Here is a 22195-nt window from a genome sequence, read left to right as displayed (position 1 = left end):
TTTAATCATCCTCTTTGCTTTATATCCTGCAATTGAGGATATAAACCCCCTCATTTCTCAGTTGTATTAATTCATAATAACGTATTTAAAATATGTTTATTTAAAAAGGGGAGGATATTATTCCAGAAAGATAGAGACTTTATAGCTATATACACTTTAAAAGCATCATCATTTTGTTGGACTATAATTCCCAGAAATCCCAGTTGTTATGATGGTTCATCGTATAGTCAGCCAGATGTTTGGATTAGAGTTGCCGTTTATATCCACCTAATGAATCCTTCCGAAGGACTTAGAAAGGCAGATCTGGATTTCTGATGGTAGATTTCTGAAGCTCACCAAGGTGCCTACCGTCCCTGTCCTATTGTTTCTTTTATTTTTCTTTCATTTTTCTTATATGTACTCATTTCATGTATTCATAATTATGTATACACTTTTACTTATCTCGTAAACAATTGACAAATAAATAAAATAAATAAATAAATAAATACATTCACAAGCTGTTCCAAGTAAAGCTGCCTTTTGCAATTGACTGATGATGAATATGTCAATGCTGATCAAGTTTAAGTGGTGCTCCAATTATTTTGGGATTGCACGCAAAGCTCCTATTACTATTGGTATTACCTTTGCTTTCTTTTGCCACAGGCATTCTATTTCTATCTCCAAGTCTTTGTATTTTGATAACTTCTCCAATTCTTGCTCTTTTATTCTGCTCTCTCAGGGTACTGCCATGTCTGCTAGCCAGACATTTTTGTTTCTTTCTTATCGATATTTGTTACGTCTGGGATGTTATGTGGCAGGTGCCTGTATGTTTGAATTCTAAAGTCCCAGAACACTTCAGCTTCTTCATTTTCAATTACTTTCTGTATTTATGATCCCACCAGTTCTTGTTTGCAGGCAAATGCTATTTCTTGCAGATCTTCCAATGCACCATTGTTGACATTTTGTTGTGCCATTGTTTGTAACTACGTAGTACGTGATGTTCTTGAGCAGCTAACTAGGTGGTCCACTCTTTCTTCAGTTTCTTTGCAGAGCTGGCACCTGCTGTTTGTTGCTGTCTTCGCAATTATGGCATTGTACGCATTTGTTCTTGGTGGCTTGTGTTGTGCAGCCAGAATTAGTCTCTTTATCTCTTTCTTCAACTTTCCTACTCTCAGCCATTGCCAGGTTCATTATCATCTGTTTTGTCTGCTATTTATGTTCTGGCCATGCAATACTTTGTCTTCCCATGCCTCTTTATCAGTTTTTATGTGGTCTTTCATGTAGGGTCAGTTTGATCTCTCTGGTGCTCAGTAAACCTTCCTGGTATACTAGCTCCAGTGCTTCTTCTTCACTGTCCTTCAGATATACTTCCAGTGCCCTTTTTTCTTCTTTAACCATCTGATGTACTTGCAACATTCCACACATGCTTATTTTCATTGGTAAGTAGAATCTTCCAATGTTGCTACGAAGATGAAGGGCATGATTCATTGTCATTAATTTCCTGGTCTTCCTATCCAGGCCTTTTAGTTCTGCTGAAGTCCAGTCCACTATTCCAGCTTGTATCTAATTACTGGAATTCCCCAGATATTTATTGCCTTGATGGTATTTCCTCCAGTGGGTTTGGCCTTTAAAATCTTCACTTCTATTTTCACTTTTAGCCTTTTTATTGACTTCAGTGTGTTTGATGTTGTCAGCCAGAAGGATGCCCAGATATATGTAGTAGTAGTCTTCATCTAGACTCTTGATGTTATTTCTACAGGGCATCTTGATTCGTTGCATTTTCACTATTTTTTCCCTGTTTGATGTTGAGCATGGCCCATTTGTCCAGTCCAAACTCCACTGCAATATCTTGGCTTTATCTAGACAGCATTGAGCAGCAATTGTATTTCAGATAATAATGTTTTTACACACAGTTGTTTTCAACTAGAAGTTGTTGGACTGCATCAGCTACCACACTTTTGCTTTAAAAAAAAAGCAATATGGAGTAAAGGAGGGTTTTATTCTTTTCCTACATAAAATACCTTGATTAGTTAATTGTGTGCCATCAAATTGGTATTGATTCCTAGTCACCATATACATTTTTCTTCCATGATCCTTAACTTTATCCTTCTAGCTGTGCATCCATTGCCACTGTACTTCAGACCATTCACATTACTGCTGGTTATCCTAATCTTTTCTTTCCAGTTGCCTTTTCCAATATTAGAGCTTTCCCCAAAGAGCTAGGTCTTTGCATAATGTGTCCAAAGTAGAAAGATTTGAGCCTGATATTTGTGCCTCCAGGGAGGCCTCTGGATTGATTTATTCAATGATCCAGTGTTTGTTTTCTCAACTGCTCTGCTACTCTAAGGCGTCTTCTCCAATACTGATGTTCGAAAATGTCTATACTCTTTCCATACTGATTCTTCAAAGTCTAACTTTCATTTCCATAGAGTGTTAGAAGGAATACCATAGACCACTATCCTGATCTTTATAGATATAGCATCTGATTATTTTTTCAATATCTTCATGTCTGCTCTGCCAAGTGTTAGTCTGCAGCATATTTCTTAACTACTTGTTCCTTTACTATTGATAGTTGAGCCTAAAAGGCACAAACTATCCAATACTTCAGTACATTCATTGTCAATTATAAGGCTTGTGCTTGTATTTGTTGTCATTCATGAGACTATATTTAATTTTAGTCCCATTTCTTCACTGTTCCCTTTTATTACTAGTGCTTGCAGATCCTGTGATATGTGGTTATCAGGACAGTGTCATTAACACAGCTCATGCTATTGGTATTTATTTCTCCAATTTTAAAACCACACTCATCTTCTTCCAATCCAGCTTCCCTTAATATATATTCAGCATATAGATTGGATAAATAAGGTGAGAGTATACAGCCTTGTCTCATCCTTTTTACCATAATTGTTTCTACATTCCTACTCTACTCACAGTGAAGGGATTGGTACAGGGGTGGGATCCTACAGGGTTAACTACCAGTTCAGTCATTTATGAGGTTCAGTGATTTACGATGTGCTTCCCTGCACGCTACCGGCATGCCTGTAAATTGTCATGTGCCTGTAAATTGTCATCAGCATACTGCGTGCCTTTCAAAAAGTCCTTTTTTCCTGCTTTTTTAACAGAAGCTGTGTCTCGCACGGCAGCTGAAGTTGAAAAAATCAGGAAATAAAGGTCGGGTAAGAGCCCAGGTGGGCAAAAACGTCAGCAGACATAGAACCAGTTCTATATCTGCTGTTCTTCAGAGCTACCGATTCTACAGAGGTGGACAGAACCGGTAGAAACCCACCCCTGGATTGGTAGAATGCTGCTCCCAATTATCCAGATGATGCATACATATGTTGCTGCAGTTGCAAATGTCCAACCTGAATAACTGGGTTATTCAGAAACCCAATATTGCTTAGTCATTCAGTAACCACCATCATTAGATAGGCCTGTCATGATCTAGTAGCAGCTATGTAGCCAGGAAAGAGTATATAGTACACTCACTCATTCATTCACACTCTCACCCTCTTAGTCACAGCCAAACACAGCAATAGGGGAGAGTCTTCCTTTACTAAAGAGAAACTCCAATCACACTTTTACATCTGAATAAAACCAAAGCAGTGGTATAGAGTAAGTTCACCATCTTGGTGGACATATAAAGGAGAAAGAGAGAGGGAGGGAGGGAGGGAGGGTGAGAGAGAGAGAGAGAGAGAGAGAGAGAGAGAGAAAGAAAGAAAGAAAGAAAGAAAGAAAGAAAGAAAGAAAGAAAGAAAGAAAGAAATCCACATGCATACATTAATTCAGAAGATTTTAAAGACTAATACACAACTAAAGCTAGAACATAATAAAATTATGTTGTAATCATAGAGTAAGAGTTTATTTTAAATTGCCAGAAAAAGCCACTTGAGTTACATAATTCTAAACTTTTGATTTAATGGTCTTAATCCGGAGCGGGTAAGTTAATAATATGTACAATAATTCCTTTATTTCAACACATAGCAAATCTTTCCCACAGAGACTAGGAGCTCTTCAATCGTGTCCTGATATCACCACCACTATCCTCTTCAGAATGTTTATGGAAAATGTTAATTTTCCATTCCTTTTTGTCTGGAAATGGTTAACCATTTTATGATACGGTTATTTGCAAGGGACTTTTTCACATACGTTGCCATATAACTTTTTGATAAGAATATAAACATTTTTAGTAGCTTTTTGCTTTACTGTTGATGTAAACCATCATCTGAAGTGTACATAATCATGTGAGACAAGTACAAGCTAAGAAACATCTAAATAGTCACCCCAGGATATCTTTCTAAAAATAAAGCTTTTTTGTTGCTGATGTTCTTGTGTGCAATAAATTAAAAAATCAAAATCTAAAAATGTTTTTGTCCTCAGTCACCCTCCTGTCACATGACCTGTAAGTCACAAACTGTGGGTCACAAACTCTGGGGGGAGAAATCTAAAGAGATTTATCCTTTTGCAATAAGATTGCAAGCTAATTAGGAGGAAATCTGCCTGTTTCTATAGGTCTCCAATTGCAATGATTCCCATTTTAATCCCATTACCCCGTCCTATAAAACCATACTGGGATCTACAGTCTAGTACCTAGGTAATATTTAAATGAAAAATGCCTGTTATTAAAAATAATGCATGATAAAGGAACTCTTGTTTTTTACAGGTGATATAAATCATTCAAAATAATTGGGTGGGGGCTGTGGGAGGGTTGGCTCTCAGTTTTACTTTCCACCTATCTAGAAGGACATCTAGCTGGATTACATTTACTTCTAAGGAAATGCACCAGAGGTGGTAGTCAGCAGGTTCTGACCAGTTTTGGAGAACTAGTAGCAGACATTTTGAGTAGTTCGGAGAACCAGCAAATACCACCTCTGACTGGAGATTTTACAGTATCCTTCCCCTCCACGCCCACCAAGTCATGCCCAAAGAACCGGTAGTAAAAAAATTGAATCCCACCACTGAAATGCACAAAAGGCTTTGCCCATTTTTGGTACATACAGGTAGTCCTTGATTTACAACAGTTCATTTAGTGACTGTTCAAAGTTACCACGGCATTGAAAAAAAGTGACTTATGACTATTTTTCACATTTGTGACTGATGCAGCACTTCCATGGTCATACGATCAAAATTCAGACACTTAGCAACTGACTCATACTTATGATAGTGGCGGTGTCCTGGGGGTCATGTGATCACTGTTTTAGAACCTTTCTGACATGCAAAGTCAATGGGAAAGCTAGATTCACTTAACAACCATGTTACTAATTTAACAACTGCAACAATTCACTTAACTGTGGCAAGAAAGGTTGTAAAATGAAGCAAAATTCGCTTAACAAATGTCTCGCTTGGCAACTGAAATCTTGGGCTCAATTGAGGTCGTACAGTAAGTCGAAGACTATATAATAAATAGTAGGCAGGAGCAGATTTTTTTTAAAAAAAGCAGTTTGATTTAATTCAATTAGTATTTAAAATTCATGACAACAAAATTAAGTTCATTAGATACTGCTAATATTTTCTTACCATGTCATCAATAATTTATAATTTGGTGGCAGTGTTTAAAGAGGTTCTGTAAACAGATGGACAACATCAAATTCCGAATGATGAGATGAACTTCTCTGTTACTACAGCTATATCAGGTACTAACCAAATAATGCAGGATCAGTGTCTGCCTGCTAGTAGCATAAAACTAATAGGCTGGTCAGGCTTGTCTAGTTTAGAGCAACCACTGACCTGGTCATGGAAAACTGGATCAGGAGCAGGATCAAAGGAGTGTTATCGGATGATAAGATTGCTGGACATTAAGCCCTAGGAAAAATAAATAACCTGGACATAGTTTATTTGCAAAAAAAAAAAGATAATGACTAAAGGGGAATATGATTAGGGTGATTGTGCATATATAAAGCTGTCGTGTGCAGGACTGAGCAGACCTGTTTTCTGATTAAACTGAAAGCACTTTTTTAAAAGGAGATTCAGCTTGAATTCTAAGAGGAATTTCTTACAGAAATAGTTGTGTGGGGGATGGAAGACTTGTTTCCTTGAGAATTTCAAACAGGCTGTTTATGGTTTAGAGATTCCCAAATGAGCAAGTAATTGGATCAGATAACCTAGGAGCTCCAGTTCATGAGACAAGATTTGAATTATTGTTTTTTTTTTAAATCAGATAAAAAAAAGCCTACTCATTTCCTTTTCCTAATGTTTAAATATTCCTCACAATCTGTCATGGGTCCCATCTTGTTTGTTTATAGGCCATTTGTTTTATATAATAACATATCTCTCTATATCTATCTATCTATCTATCTATCTATCTATCTATCTATCTATCTATCTATCTATCTATCTACACACACACACACACACACACACACACACACAAAAAGAAACAAAAGTAATATAAGAATAGCATCAGAAAAGTTTAACCATGCTATCATGGTTTTTTTTTTTTACTGGCTAGCAAAAGACTGCAGGATCAGGGCAAGCCGAATTTCTGGGGGATGATGTCTCAGAGGCGTCTCTTCTTGGAGGTCAATATATACTTTCACAGAACCTGAAGCATGCTTCTCTAACCAGATGTACCAGGAGACACCACCACAGAGGCAGTCCCATAATTAATCTTGAATCATTCAAGGAATTATGAAGTTGCCTAGATCCATTGGTAAGATTCAAAAAAAAATTACTACCAGTTATGTGGGCATGGCTTGGTGGGCGTGTCAGGGGAAGGATACTGCAAAATCCCCATTCCCTCCCCACTCCTGGGGGAAGGTTACTGCAAAATTTCATTCCCTCCCCACCCCACTAACTTGCTTTCCAGCTCCGTTCTCTTGTCCAGGGCAACAAAAGAAGACCCAACTGATCAGCTGGGACTCGGGAGGCAGAGAATAGATGGGGGTGGGGCCAGTCAGAGGTGGTATTTGCCAGTTCTCTGAACTACTCAAAATTTCTGCTACCGGTTCTCCAGAACTGGTCAGAGCCTGCTGAATACCACCTCTGCCTAGATCCAATTACAAGCAGAATATGAGCTGTATTACTTTTCAATAAATAAATAAATAAATACATACATGCCGTTATGAATGGAGAAATGTAGAGATATGTAGGTGAATAAATAAATGAAATTCAGCTGCCAAATATACATGTATGTGAATGAGATCTAATGATTTTGGTCTACTTTCTTTTTTTAAAAAATGGCAACTCCTTTGTCTTTAAAATTAGCCTAAATTTATTAAGCCTTCCTTCTCAACCAAGTATCCTGCAGATGAGTTGGAGTACAACTCCCTTCAATTTCCCATGGACACCAAACAAAGGAGAAACATTCAAGCAACATAATGGCAGTATTTGTTTGTTGCAGACTAAGATCTGAGTTGTACAGAATATTAAACCATAATGCAATTGAATTTTCAGTTGTGAAGTCCTCTTTATGCAAAATTATGGAGAGGGGCAGTTATGGCAAGGTGTCCTATCTTGCTGTTGCTACCTTTTTCCTGATTTGATCAACTACAATCAATACCATTCTCCGTAGAAATCAAAGGGACATTCAGATTTCTCCTCCCACTTCCTTTCTTCACATATAGGTTTTACACAGAGGGAGAGTGATGGTTTGATAGAGCTAATACTGGTCTATCCGTATAAGTATATGATTGGAGAACATACAGGACAGCAATATATGTGAAAGGGATCTCCGTGTTTTATGGATCAAAAGCTGAACATGTGTCAACAGTGGGACACTTTTTTTTTTAAAGGAACAAATAGAATTTGAATGTCAAGTTTAGTGTCAAGATCAAGAGAAATAATTATATAATGATTTCCACAGAACTCTTTTATGCACTGTTAATTTTATGAACTTTGTCACTCAAACTGGTTCAACTGGGCTGTGCCGCCATGAATCTCAGTTTCTCTTCCTATTTGTGTTCCGGGTAAAAATAAAACCAAGAGCAGTGGAAATACTCTATCTGCAGTCACTCATGCCTTCTGTCATTATGGCAAGAGGCCAGAAATGGCAGCTTATAATAAATTAACAGAGTCTGGTTTTGAACACCCCATTAAACCATGATTCAGGCAAATTAACCTAAACACTGGTTTTATTTAACCACAATTTAATTTATTGTCCAAATTTGATTACATTAGGTAAAACTACAAAATAATTTAGCATTGTGGTAAGATATAAGGCATAGTTTATAAATCACAACCATTGCGGTCACCCAGGACACTAAATCAAAATCAAACAAAGGGCATTGTGATTTAGTGCAATATGTATGTATAAAGCCAACAAAAACTAAAAGGAAGCGGGGAACGGTTGACTTAATACAGACTGCTTAAAACCAGGCTGTTTTCCAAGGCCCTAAAAAACTCCATGGAGTCAGGCAGCCTTGAAAAATTGAAATAAATAAATAAAAGAATGTCACATCAGAAATGACTAATTTGTTTAAATGATCACAGTTTCAATTATATAATTAGGAGAAAGCAGGATACTGACTTTAAAGGACTATCAGTGCTGAGATCTCTCCTTAAAGACAGCCTTTATTTAAAGAGCAGTAAGCTAAACACTTTGATCTGGTGACTGGCCATGTATTTTTAATTGCAAAAATAGAGGAATTTATTTTATTTTATTTTAATTTATTTTAATTTGTCAATCTCTTACAAGATAATAGGTGTAAGTATATACATAGTTATGAATACACGAAATAGGTGCATATAAGAAAAATAAAAGAAACAATAGGACAGGGACGGTAGGCATGTTGGTGCACTTATGCATGCCCCCTACAGACCTTTTAGGAAAGACTTGAGGTCAATAGTAGACAGCCTAAGGTTAAAGTTTTTGGGGTTTGGAGAAGAATGCCTTGTCATTAACTTATTTGGGGATGTTTTTCAACTTCCCAGTCTATCCTATGGCTTTAGTTTTCCTTGCAACCTCTCATCCAAGTACTAACTACCGTGTTTCTCACAAAATAAGGTCGGGCCTTTTTTTTTTTTTTTTTTGACCCCCAAAAAAACGGCTAGGCCGTCTTTTCAGGGGTGACTTAATTCCCCCCCTTTGCATCCCCAAGCGGGCAGGTGGCGACGGCTTGGATGTTGACCTCGGCATTGGTGGGGCATTTGGTATCTGGAGGCCTTCCGGCACTGTTGCTTTCCTTTCTCCCCGTGCCGCCGCGGTGTTTGGAGCATCGCTGTGGCATTTGGCGTAGCCACATGGTGTTTGGCGCAGCCACGCAGGGCTGCCCAGGGCTCCTCCCTGCAACCGGAGCCCAGCTGACACACTCGGCTTCAGGCGCTCCTGTCTCCGCCTTCCCAGGCATTGTTCGAAGGCAAAGCCCATTCTTTTAAAAATGACGCCCTACTACAACAAAGGCTCCCCTGCCCAAGGGGGCAGCCCAACCCCATGTGTGGAGGTGAATCTCCCGGAGCCGCAGCACAGGATTGGCCCACTCCAGGAGAAGTGCCCAGCTGCCATCCCTGCCTGGTGCCGAGCAGAGTGCGAAGAGCTTCAACTGGGGCACCCAGCGCAGCTGATAGGCGGGCCCTCCCGCCTGGCGGTGGAGCTCTGGCCAAGGCAGAGAGTGCCTCCCCGCTGGCCCCTCCGCTCATCCCACCAGGGCCACGCCAGAGCCGGGCAGGCTGGGCAGAGCTGGGAAAGTGAGCCGCGGGTGCCTGCCTGCCTGCCAAGCGAAAGAGCCAGGCCGACCCGAGCTTGGCTTCCCAAGTCCCTCCAGCCCGACCCCAAAGGGGCCACCAGGAGAGGCTGCCCGAGGCAATGATAGCACCCACCCATCTGCAGACAGGAAGGCGAGTCGACGGCCTGCGCCATGTCCTCCTCCAAGCTGAGCCCCGCCGAGTGAGCACCTCTGCCCGATGCGTGTGCTGCTGCAGCGTTTGGAGCTGCCAGCGCATTTGGAGATGCGTGGGGATGGGGACGGGCTTGGCGAGGGGTGGAAAGGACGGGCCGTCACCTTGCCTCCCTGTCTGTGGACGGGTGGGCACTATTACTGCCTCGGGCGGCCTCTCCCAGTGGCCCTTTTGGGGTTGGGCTGGAGAAACTTGGGAAGCCAAGCCCAGGTCGCCCCGGCTCTTTTGCTTGGCAGGCAGGCGTGAACCCATGGCTTGCTTTTCTGGCTCTGCCCAGCCTGCCTGGCTCCGGCGCGGCCCTGGAAGGATGAGCGGAGGGACCAGTGGGGAAGTACTTGCTGCCTTGGCCAGAGCTCCACTGCTGGGCAGGAGGGCCCACCTGTCACCTGCGCTGGGCGCCCCAGGCGAAGCTCTTCGTGCTCTGCCCGATGCCAGGCAGGGATGGCGGCTGGGTGCTTCTTCCAGGGTGGGCCGATCCTGCGCTGCAGCCCTGGGAGATTTGCCTCCCCACGTGGGGTTGGGCTGCCCTCTCAGGCAGGGGAGGCTTTGTCATAGTAGGGCGTCATTTTTAAAAGAATGGGCTTTGCCTTCGAATGGGAAGGTGGCGACAGGAGCGTCTGAAGCCGAGTGTTTCCGCCAGGCTCCAGTTGCAGGGAGGAGCCCTGGCCAGCCCCGCGTGGCTGTCCCAAACACTGCGTGGCTGTGCCAAATGCCGCATTGCTCTAAACGCCATGGCGGCACAGGGAGAAGGGAAAGCAATGGTGGCAGAAGGTCTCCTGATACGAAGTGCTCCACCAACGCCGAGGTCAGCACAGGCAGCACCATATCCAGGTGTGCAGCAAAAGTATTTGGTGACAGTAGGGAGGTTGGTGACAAGGCATGGCTGCCCGCGGAGCCCTCCTAACAGCAAGCCCCCTGCCATTTCCCCCCATTTCACATGTTTAATATAGGCCTTAATTTGGGGGGAGGGGCTTAATTTCATTTTATGCCTATAAAACATGCTGGGACTTCCTATTGGGAGAGGCCGTATTGTTGGAGAAACACGGTAGGTCTGACCCTTCTTTGCTTTTTCCATGAACAGAAATCTCTGCATTGAAAATGGTCTTTGGAAGGAGCATAAGAAACAGCAGGAACTCAAAAGTGAAAAGATGCCCAGCTGACACAATCCCTGGGACTGATGGCTAATGTCTCCACTGACTTCCTGGCATTCTTGGTCCTTCTGCTTGTCTTTCTCCTTCTCTATCATATCTGGTGACAACAGGAGTCATAGACCAGCAGGGTTGGGGAGTATCAGACAGAAAAACGACAAATTAATGCATTGCTCAAGTGAGGAATCTGATGGGTCCTGCTCATCTTAGCAACATCACTTGCCTGGGAACCTTCAGATCCCTGGAATGTCATTTATGGGCTTGAGTTGAATTCAGACTCCAGATGCCCTGAATTTCTAACAATGGTGTTGGCTTGAATTTACAGAATCAATACTCTTTCTGGCTTAACAGAAAGTGCTTAACACCACTTCACCAACTACAAAGTGAGACAAGGTTTGATTGACTAATCCTTTGGGTAAATCTTGCACATCCTGACTAGCAATAGGCTGACTGGGCACAAGAATGACTGAGACAAATTTTCTCCAGTCTGGTATCCTTCAAATTGATTGGATTGCTACCTCCACTATCCTTACTTAGTTTGCCAAAGGTCATAATCAAAGCTCTGCCATCTGCCCAATTCGTTCCAAGGATGCTCATTGACTCTACAGGCTGCCTGCCCCCATCTGTGCCTTCTCCAGTCCCCTCCTGCTTCCTACCTACTCAAGCAAATAAACCAGGCAGCCAGCAGGCTGTTGGTTTCTACTTTCTACCATCTGCTTTGTAAAGCCTATGTCACCACCTTTCCACCTCCTCCAGTCCCTGGCAGTGATCAACATGACATGTGGCAACAGTTTCTTATAGTCTGCACATGGAAAAAAGGGGGTTCCCACAGGGGTCAAAGCCAGCATGCAATGAAAAATATAAATTAAATTGGTGGGGAGATCATAAGAGCAAACCAGCTCTCATCTTTTCCATCTGGGAGCAGTTGCCAAGGGAGGGGTGTGGAAAAAGAAAATATTTGAACTGGTTTGTTTTTCCTGACTAGTTCACATCACGGCATGCTGTTCTTTGTGGTAGCAATTGGCTTTAGCTATGATAAGACTCGTTTTAAGAAGTCCCTAATTATTACATTCCTTCCTCAACCAACACATTCAGGAACAGGCTGTAACATTTAGTCTTTGGCAAAAACATTTGAAGGCACCCTGAAAGCCCTACTCTAAGATTTGGTGGGGGCTGGATAAGGCCCTGAGGATCTTGGGTTGTGCATTTTGAAAGGATTCAGCCATACTGATCATCTGCTCAAACTGTTCAGATGCTGATTCTTCAGATCAGCACTGGAACATCTCTTCTACAAATAGAACTTAAGAGTTAGCTGGAGGAAGAAAACTCCTTTTATTCCTTTTATGTTGGAACCCTCTCCTGCCAAGTAATTCTATGGATTAAGCGCCCACATTTTTAAAAGATGAGCAAAGACTATCTGAATATTAGGACTGAATATTATTTTCTGCTTTCTGTAATGAGTAATGCTGAACAGCAGAAGGCAGCACAATACCCTGAAAGTCACCAATACCCTGAAAGTACAAAAGCCAAAGGAAGTGTCACAAGAGGGCAGCAATGGTACATTAATGCTGTTAGTAGCTAGATTAGCTTCAGATGAAAATAAAATATGGTACTACCCGTACCTGGAATATATCGAATCTATTTATTATGATATATGGATCATCACTATCCCAGAGCTAGAAGCTACCCTAGATAATTTACTGAAGTGCCTCAGTTGGGTCAAACCTCAATCAGTGTTAAATATTGCATAACAGAGCATGGCAGTTAAGCTTGTTACAAACAAAGGATGTGGGGAGTGAGAAATACCCCAAAGTGCAGCTGCCTATGTTTTCCTCATGAAGCTTGCAAAAGGGAGAAGAGTTGCCTATATTATACACACATACACACACACAATCACACTTACTTTAATATAGCCATCTTTGAACAATTGACTTATATGTTGCTGAACTTAATCATAGCTGGAATTTGTCCTGTTCCCTGGGTTCGCTCATATTATGTATAAACAGAGTTGGTAAGGGCCAGTACATGGAGACTGAATCCCAACAGGACAAGACCTTGAGGGTGAGTTAGTGAGATGCTTTTGACTATGAGAATTGGGGGGACTCTGTCCTTTCTGAATACAGGTAGTCCTTGACTTATGACCACAATTGAGCCCAACATTTTTGTTGTTAAGTGAGACATTCGTTATGTGATTTTTGCCCCATTTCACAACTTTTCTTATCAGTTGTTAAGTGAAACACTGTAGTTGACAAGTTAGTAACCTTGTTGTTAAGTGAATCTGGCTTCCCCATTGACTTTGCTCATCAGAAGATCTCAAAAGGGGGAAATCACATGACCTTGGGACACAACAAAGGTCATAAATACGAACCCAGTTGCCAAGCATCTGAATTTTGATCACATGGTCATGGAGATGCTGCAAGGGTCATAACTATGAAAAGTGGTCATAAGTCACTTTTTTCAGTGCCGTTGTAACTTTGAACGGTCACTAAGTGACCTGCTGAAAATCGAGGACTACCTGTGCAACTGCATGCCTTCAGAAAGAACAGAATTTGAAAGTGTCCCTGGGGCCATCTTTGCTGTATGAAGCTCAAATAACTTCTGTGGCTAGGGGTGTCTAGCACCAGCTTTTGTGATCTATCAACTGCAATTTTCCTGAACAAGGCTGTCATGGCTATCATAACTATGATCAGTGGTGGGATTCAATTTGTTTTACTACCGGTTTTGTGGGCGTGACTTGGTGGGCGTGGCAGGGGAAGGATACTGTAAAATCTCCAGTCAGAGGTGGGATCTGCCAGTTCTCTGAACTACTCAAAATTTCTGCTACCGTTCTCCAGAACTGGTCAGAACCTGCTGAATACCACCTCTGGCAATGATGGTGAAAGCATTGCTATTACAGGTAGGTCTTGATTTAAACCAAACATTTAGCAACCATTCAGAGTTACAGTGACACTGAAAAAAGTGACCTATAATCAGAACTTGTATTTAAAATCATAGCAGCAGCCCCTGACTCACACGAGCAAAATCTTGGCAACGGACATGATGGTTGCAGGGATCATGTGATTGCCATTTGCAACCTTCCCAACAGGCTTCCAACAAAGCCAATGGGATAAACTGGATTCACTGAATGGCCACATGATTCATTTAACAACTGCAGTGATTTGCTTAATAACCACGGCCAAAAAAGTCATAAAACTGGGCACGATTTGCTTAACAACCGACATGCTTAGTAATGGAAATTATAGTTCCAATTGTGGTCATAAGTCAAGGACTACTTGTATAATGTCCTCCTCTTGTGTTTGGTGCAGATGGTAGTATTGCTAAAAAAAAAAAAAAAAGCTGTGCTGACTGCCAATCAGCAAGCCAGCCAGATCAAAGGCTTTGTTAGAGAAATATGTATTGCCTTGAGCAACTTGGGACCAGTGTTAATCATCAATGCAGTTTCTCCTGCCTATGCCAAGAGCCACAAAATATGATCTTGCAAGTCACCACAGTATCTTTCCCCTTGAGTCGGGTGGGAATGGAGATGTTGCAGTATTCTTCCCCTGCTACACCCACCAAGCCGTGCCCACAAAACCAGTAGTAACAAATTTTGAATCCCACCACTGGTCAAAAGGGGCTTGAAAGGTTTTATCCTGAATGAAATTGAAGAGGGAGGGCATTCAGGATGCTCTTCCCACTGACTTTGTAAGGAGCCCTTCTTAACACTTTTCAAGCCCCTTTTGACCAGTGGTGGGATTCAAAATCTGTTACTACAGATTTTGTGGGTGTGGCTTGGTGGGCATGATGTGACTTAGTGGGCATGGCTTGGTAAGCGTGACAGAGGAAGGATACTGCAAAATCTCCATTCCCACCCCACTCCAGGGGAAGGATACTGTAAAATGCCCATTCTCTCCCCACCCCACTAACCTGATTTCCAGCTCCATTCTCCTGTGCAGGGCAACAAAAGAAGACCCAGCCGATCAGCTGGGACTTGGGCGGCAGAAAATAGGTGGGATGGGGCCAGTCCACACTACTCAAAATTTCCACTACTGGTTCTCCAGAACTGGTCAGAACCTGCTGAATACCACCTCTGCTTTTGACATAACTCATCACCCACTTCTTGTCTGCATGTTTATGAATGTGTATATCTATGTATATATCTGTATTCTTTCTTGTTTTTCACTTTTAAAACTGAAACTTTTGTTTGCATTTGGAATTCTACTGTTGACTGTAAACCATTTTAATATTTCTGACAGAGGGAAGAAATAGACAAATATAATACATTAATATAAATAAGGAACTGCCTGGGTTGACTTGCACAACATAAGCCTGAGATGTGGTTGTCTGGTCTTTGGCTCAATGTCCTCTGATGGAAGCCATGGGCTTCTGCAAGGGGCTGGTGACATTACACATGTCATAATGTCACATATATCATAACATTATTGCCTAAATTATATAAATCATTTTTATATGGAACGCATGATATTGTGATTGTCATTGTGCCTTGTGCCAGAAAACAATGAACACAGTTCTAACTGGCAAAAGCTATCCCTGGTCCCAATAAAAGTGGTTTGCCAAGCCTGGCAATCAGGGATTAATTCTTACAATAAATGCTTGTTCTACTCTTAACCAACTTCACATATCAGATTAAATTAAGCAGAACTGGCTGTGTTAACACAGCATATTAGGTTATAAACCATGGCTGATTAACTGGCTCTTTCTGAAATGATTTCTAGTTGTTTTATATTTATATCTCTCACAGGATTATACAAAGGGAAAGATAAGCTGACAAATATTCACGTTTCATTTAATCATAACATGGTTTGGTTGGGTCTTGCTTACCCTACTGTCTATACAGGCATCCATTGTGGGCTCTACGGCATGATTTATGTCCAAACATTTATGTGTATAAAATATCCAGCGTATATTGGCATAGGCAATATACCAGTTATATACAAGTTTTGGTTTGGTGTGAGCTGGTAAACTCAGTATTATATCCATAAAGCCATATAATTAGTCCATAGCAGATATGGGACTTAAATTGGTTTTTTATTGTTTCTCATCTTCCCGTTAAGGAATGGAAACTGGAGAAACAGGGAATAATATTTTAGACCTGTGTTCACATGTAAGCTTTTTTGGGAGTCAGCGGTGCAACTAGATAATTTTAGATTCTGGACTTAATGATGTGTTTTCTGTCTCTCTCACACACACGCATCTTCATTTTATGTAATAGTTTTGTTTATTTTTATTTTAATTATAATTTTTATGCATATTTCTCAAAGCTAAAAAAAATCCAAAGGTTAAAAAATAAAAAGCTGCTTCAAGGTTTTTGTGGGTTTTTGCCCAATAGAATGTTACTAGGTTCTCTGTAATCACATCCTTTCAGCTCTCCTTGTTTCTATTTTGTTCTTTAAGCCTTGTTTAAGAACCTCCTGCTTGTTCCCTCTGCTGAACAGTGCCCTGGAGTTCTACCCACTCTTTCTGCCCAAACAGCACCACTTCCAGATAAAAGCAAGACTCAGATTGTACTTCTGAGTCAGGCTGAGTTGATTTTTGTTTAAGAAAGCCCAAACCTCCAGCACAACTGTCTTTGATAGCACTGATCTCGGAAAATTGATAGATCTTTAATGTAAAAAGAAACACCCAGGTCGGATCCTGTGGGCCAAAGGGACAGGTCAGCTTTCAGATAACATGGTTTACCTCTGAACTGAGAGAAAGGAAAGATGCAACCTTGACACACCTGTTTTTGCTAAAAGGGGAGTGAGATGAGATGAGAAAACTTTGTTAGCAGGAACATGATCTGACAATGTGGATCTCCAAATCAGCCAACCTGAAGATGCCCTGCTATGCTCTTCTACTTGTAAAGGCTGCTAATATGGGAAACTGTCAATTCAATTTGCTGTCAAAGGTTACCTCATTTCAAGAGTGAGCTCTGCAAGCACAAGAGAAACCTTTGAAGTACAGAGAGATTGATCATGAAAAAGAAATTGTAACATGGCAGCTCTGGCCCTGTTGTCTACTGTACAGGGCAGCTTCAAGCTTTGCTAGCCTAGAGAATGGGATTATACTACATCTCCCCTCTGTGTAAAAACCTGTTTTTTGGCGGGTGGGGGGAGGAGAGGGAAATATGAATCACCATTTCATCTCTTCCTGTGGGTGGTATGGATAGCATTTGATCAAATCAGGGAAAAGGATGAAAGGGGCACTTCAAGGCAGGAACCATTGCCGTATTTCCATCATTGTACAGAGTGAGGAGTGAAATGAATAAAATACACATTATAATGATGAAATTCTTCTACTGAAGCAAGACAAGGGGATATACTTGGCTTTGAAGAGGGTATCCATAAGGAAGTTGTGACTACATCATGGAAACCCCACCCATTTTACATGCATCATGTATGCAACAAACATAAAAAGGAATGACAATTGTGTGGTCATGGCCACCATTTTGACTTTTTTGACCTGTCCCTGCCCTCCGGCGAACATCCCTGTGTGTTCCTATCAGAGGCCAAAACAAAACAGTCCCCCAAAACCCCAAACTTTTTTTTTTTTCAGTTTATTCAGAATTCAGAATATTAAATTCAACGGATAAGATTTCTCTATTTATTTTCCACTGAGGCGCTCAAAATTGGCTAAGATATATTTGCTAAATACACAAATGACTGAATGTATAATTTCCAATACATAAAGTATTGTTACTACTTTTTTAGTAGGGTTGTGGAGACTGAATCCAAGATTTCAGAGAATCTCATTTCTGGTATTTCAGAGGCAAAGAAACTGGACTTTCCCAGTCTAGAGCTATCCAGCTGACAGTTTTTCTTCACAAAGTGAAATCTAGTTACTTGCAACTTATATCTCTTATTTTTAGTCCTGGTTTCTGTGACCATGGAAAATAGTTCACGATCATCTTCCCATCTGACCGCAGTTATAATGGCTCCCCTCGGTTTTTTCTTCAGAGTAAACATCTCAAGTTCATCAGCCTAAACTCACAATGCATGCCCACTCCTGTTTCATTTTTTTTTTTTGCGCTCTTTATTCTTTCTAGGAATGGGGCACTCAGAATCATGCTGAGGTGTTGCCTCACCAAAGCTGAGTAGAGATAAATAAGAACTTCATGTATCTTGGCATTGTGCTTCTTCTAATGATCTCCAGAACTTTGTTACCGTATCTGCCACCTCCCTTCTTTTCTGCTTCCAATGTTGCATTGGATAGAAGCTTTTGGCAAAGCTCCTGTGACATGGATAATAATGTATACAGTACATTCTTTTAAGGAAAGAGTTTCATTGTATGTGCAAGTGAATTTGGAAATGGAGTTTGCTAAATTGCTGAAATGCATTGCCAAAATCAGATTAATCTCTTTTGGAAATAAACAAAAACTTGCAGTTTGGACCCATCTTGGCTAGCCCTCGGTTATTTAAAATGAAGCTTCTTCTTTAGCATTTGAAACCCATATAGAGGCTGAAGAGGGCTGGGATGATCAAAAAGATGAGAATGAGAAACCTCAACTAGGAAAAAAAACCATCTGAACATCTCTACACTCAAATCACTGAGCTACGCTACACTATCATATTTAAGCAAGTAACCAATTTACTAGTGGGCCTCCAAGTTGCACTGAAACCAAAAAACAAATGAACAATGACCCATTTTCAATGGAGGTAAGTGCAGGGTCCGCGCGGAGGCTCTGGGTGGGGGAAAAACGGGCTTTCTGGAAGTCCAGAAATAGGCCTGTTTCCAGCTTCCGGTGGGCCTCCATAGGCCAGGAGAGGCTTTTTTCACCCTCCCAGATGCCTGGGGGAGGCCTCTGGACCCTTGGGAGGGCAAAAATGGCCTTTTTGGGCCTCCAAAAAAGGCCCACCGGAAGCTGGAAACAGGAAGTTCTGGTAGGCCCCACCTACCATGGCTCTGCCCACCCAGCAACCGGGCAGTGAACCGGTTGCTGGGATTTTTGAATCCCAGCCCTGATTGTGACCTTGGCTTTTTCACACATGGTATGAAATATTTGCTATTGAGACACCACAATGTACAAGTCTGGCCCTTGAGGTCTGAAATAGTACTGTATGGCTTAACATCATGTGTGATTTATTCAACAAACATTTTTGCTTTAGCATGGTATAGAAAGTCACTATTTTTTCTTCTAGATAGAGACTATAATTTAAACATATAGTAAGTTGTCCTGTCCAGTTTACTTACTAGATACTGTGGATGGACAATTTCAAGAGCCGTACTACTCTACCTTACTAGATTAGGACTTTAAAACTGAGGACACATACAGAAAGAAGACTGACCTGTGTACTACCAAACCAGAGGTGGTATTCAGCAGGTTCTGACCAGTTCTGGAGAACTGCTAGCGGAAATTTTGAGTAGTTCAGAGAACCAGCAAATACCATCCCTGGCTGGAGATTTTACAGTATCCGTCCCCTGCCACATCCATCACTGCATGCCCACAGAACCGATAGAAAAAAAAATTGAATCCCACCACTGTACCACACCCAACCCAAGCCATTTGAGCAGAAATTGTTTTTATTCTATCACAAAGTGTGATCAGTATCAATTATATTCCTGCAGAACAATGTTTTCTAACCCTGTCAATATACGCTGCTCAAAAAATAAAAGGAATACTTAAACAACACAATGTAACTCCAAGTAAATCACACTTCTGCAAAATCAAACTGTCCACTTAGGTAGCAACACTGTTTGACAATCAATTTCACATGCTGTTGTGCAAATGGAATAGACAACAGGAAGAAAGCATAGGCAGTTAGCAAGACATCCCCAATAAAGGAGTGGTTCTGCAGGTGGTGACTACAGACCACTTCTCAGTTCCTATGCTTTCTGGCTGATGGTTTGGTCACTTTTGAATGCTGGTGATGCTTTCACTCTAGTCGTAGCATGAGACGGAGTCTACAACCCACACAAGTGGCTCAGGTAGTGCAGCTCATCCAGGATGGCACATCAATGCGAGCTGTGGCAAGAAGGTTTGCTGTGACTGTCAGCATAGTGTCCAGAGCATGGCAACAACCCAGCATCAGGACCTCCGCCTTTGTGCAAGAAGGGACAGGAGGAGCACTGCCAGAGCCCTGCAAAATGACCTCCAGCGGGCCACAAATGTGCATGTGTCTGCTCAAACGGTCAGAAACAGACTCCATGAGGGTGGTATGAGGGCCCGTCATCCACAGGTAGGGGTTGTGCTTACAGCCCAACACCATGCAGGACGTTTGGCATTTGCCAGAGAATACCAAGATTGGCAAATTTGCCACTAGCGCCCTGTGATCTTCACAGATGAATGCAGGTTCACACTGAGCACATGTGACAGACGTGACAGGGTCTGGAGACACCATGGAGAACGTTCTGCTGCCTGCAACATCCTCCAGCATGACCGGTTTGGCAATGGGTCAGTAATGGTGTGGGGTAGCATTTCTTTAGGGGACCGCACAGCCCTCCATGTGCTTGCCAGAGGTAGCCTGACTGCCATTAGGTACCGAGATGAGATCCTCAGACCCCTTGTGAGACCATATGCTGGTGCGGTTGGCCCTGGGTTCCTCCTAATGCACGACAATGCTAGACCTCATGTGGCTGGAGTGTGTCAGCATTTCCTGCAAGACAAAGACATTGATGCTATGGACTGGCCCGCCCGTTCCCCAGACCTGAATCCAATTGAGCACATTTGGGACATCATGTCTCGCTCCATCCACCAATGCCACGTTGCACCACAGACTGTCCAGGAGTTGGGGGATGCTTTGGTCCAGGTGTGGGAGGAGATCCCTCAGGAGACCATCCGCCACCTCATCAGGAGCATGCCCAGGCATTGTAGGGAGGTCATACAGGCATGTGGAAGCCACACACACTACTGAGCCTCATTTTGACTTGTTTTAAGGACATTACATCAAAGTGGGATCAGCCTGTAGTGTTTTTTTCCACTTTAATTTTGAGTGTAACTCCAAATCCATGGGTTGCTAAGTTTGATTTCCATTGATAATTTTTGTGGGATTTTGTTGTCAGCACATTCAACTATGAACAAAGTATTTAATAAGAATATTTCATTCATTCAGATCTAGGATGTCTTATTTTTGTGTTCACTTTATTTTTTTGAGCAGTGTATAATATGAAACACTATTGTAAAAGAACAGGGGAAATTCAACTTTAAATGAATGTGGCTTAAAGATACTGGTTTAAAATAATGCCATGTTCACCCTGGCAAGAGAATATCTGAGGCTGAACTCCTTGGTTTTCCTCAAATTTAGGAATCTGCCAGTTCCATCTCACCCAGTTCAAATACTCACATGCTTACTTTTAAAATTCCTTTCAAGAAACTCTGCAATTTCCAACATTTACCAAAGCAATAAAAAGGCAGCTACCAACACATTTTAGTAAAACTCCTGTACAGTCCTGAGAGAGACCAGTTTTCACATGTATAACTTTCACCCACGAAAGGGGTTACTCGTACTTCCAGATATTATGAACTCCTAGAATTATATGTAATTATCCATATTGATGGTAGATGGAGTTGAAAACTAGGTTTTATTTCCCTTGCTTCAGAAATACAGTTTTCCCTACCTCAATCACATGATTTATATAAAATCTGGCTGCTTCAAGAATAGCACTCTCTGGAAATACCCAGGCTAGTTTTAAGGACAAATAATGCCAAGGCTAAAAGACAGTGTTTGCCATGAAAATTCTTCCCATAGGTTATTTGAAAGTCACTGGAATCTTCCAACAAAGGGACTTGATATAAATGCCTTCTTTCTCTAAACAGTCCTTGTCTGCAAAAACATTCTGTTGATACTATTATTACTTGGTTTGTAACATTTATTGGCTGCCCATCTTACCTCAAGGTAACTCTGGGTGGCTTACAATCATAAAAGATAAAAACTGTGTAAACTAAAAGACAGGAAATTTTTTTGCAAAAGATTCAACATAATTTCTTTGCCACCAATTCTGAAACTGTATGGACATGATTCAGCATCCTAAATATCATGATAAGAGTTGAGCCTAAAGAAGAAACCTAACATTTAAGGACAAAAAGGTATCCAAATTCAAATATTTGATGGATTTGGAAGAAATCTGAAAAGACTCTGAATATCTAGTAGATAGATAAACGAAGTCAGGTTGGTAGAGGTTGAATTACATTTTGCTGCACTTCAAAAGTCGCTTGGAAGCCTATCTCAGCTTCTTCTCCTTCTCAAACATGTTCTATGCATTCAGCACAGACTTGCTCCCTAGTAAGTGTACACATAGGACTATAACCTAAACATTTAATGATA

At 41.5% G+C, this 22195-nt stretch overlaps 1 protein-coding gene across 1 annotated transcript in view; it reads right to left on the bottom strand.

Moving 5' to 3' along the window:
• The window catches only part of LOC113433190 (uncharacterized), a 116487-nt gene that overhangs the window by 85525 nt on the left and 8767 nt on the right, over positions 1-22195 (bottom strand). The window lies entirely within an intron of this gene.

This window comes from Pseudonaja textilis, chromosome 1 (assembly GCF_049901715.1).
Source record: "Pseudonaja textilis isolate UNSWEBS1 chromosome 1, rPseTex1.2, whole genome shotgun sequence".
In the NCBI taxonomy this organism is placed as follows: Eukaryota; Metazoa; Chordata; class Lepidosauria; order Squamata; family Elapidae; genus Pseudonaja; species Pseudonaja textilis.
Note: the sequence above shows the minus strand (reverse complement) of the source record. Positions and strands in the feature narration are given on the sequence as shown.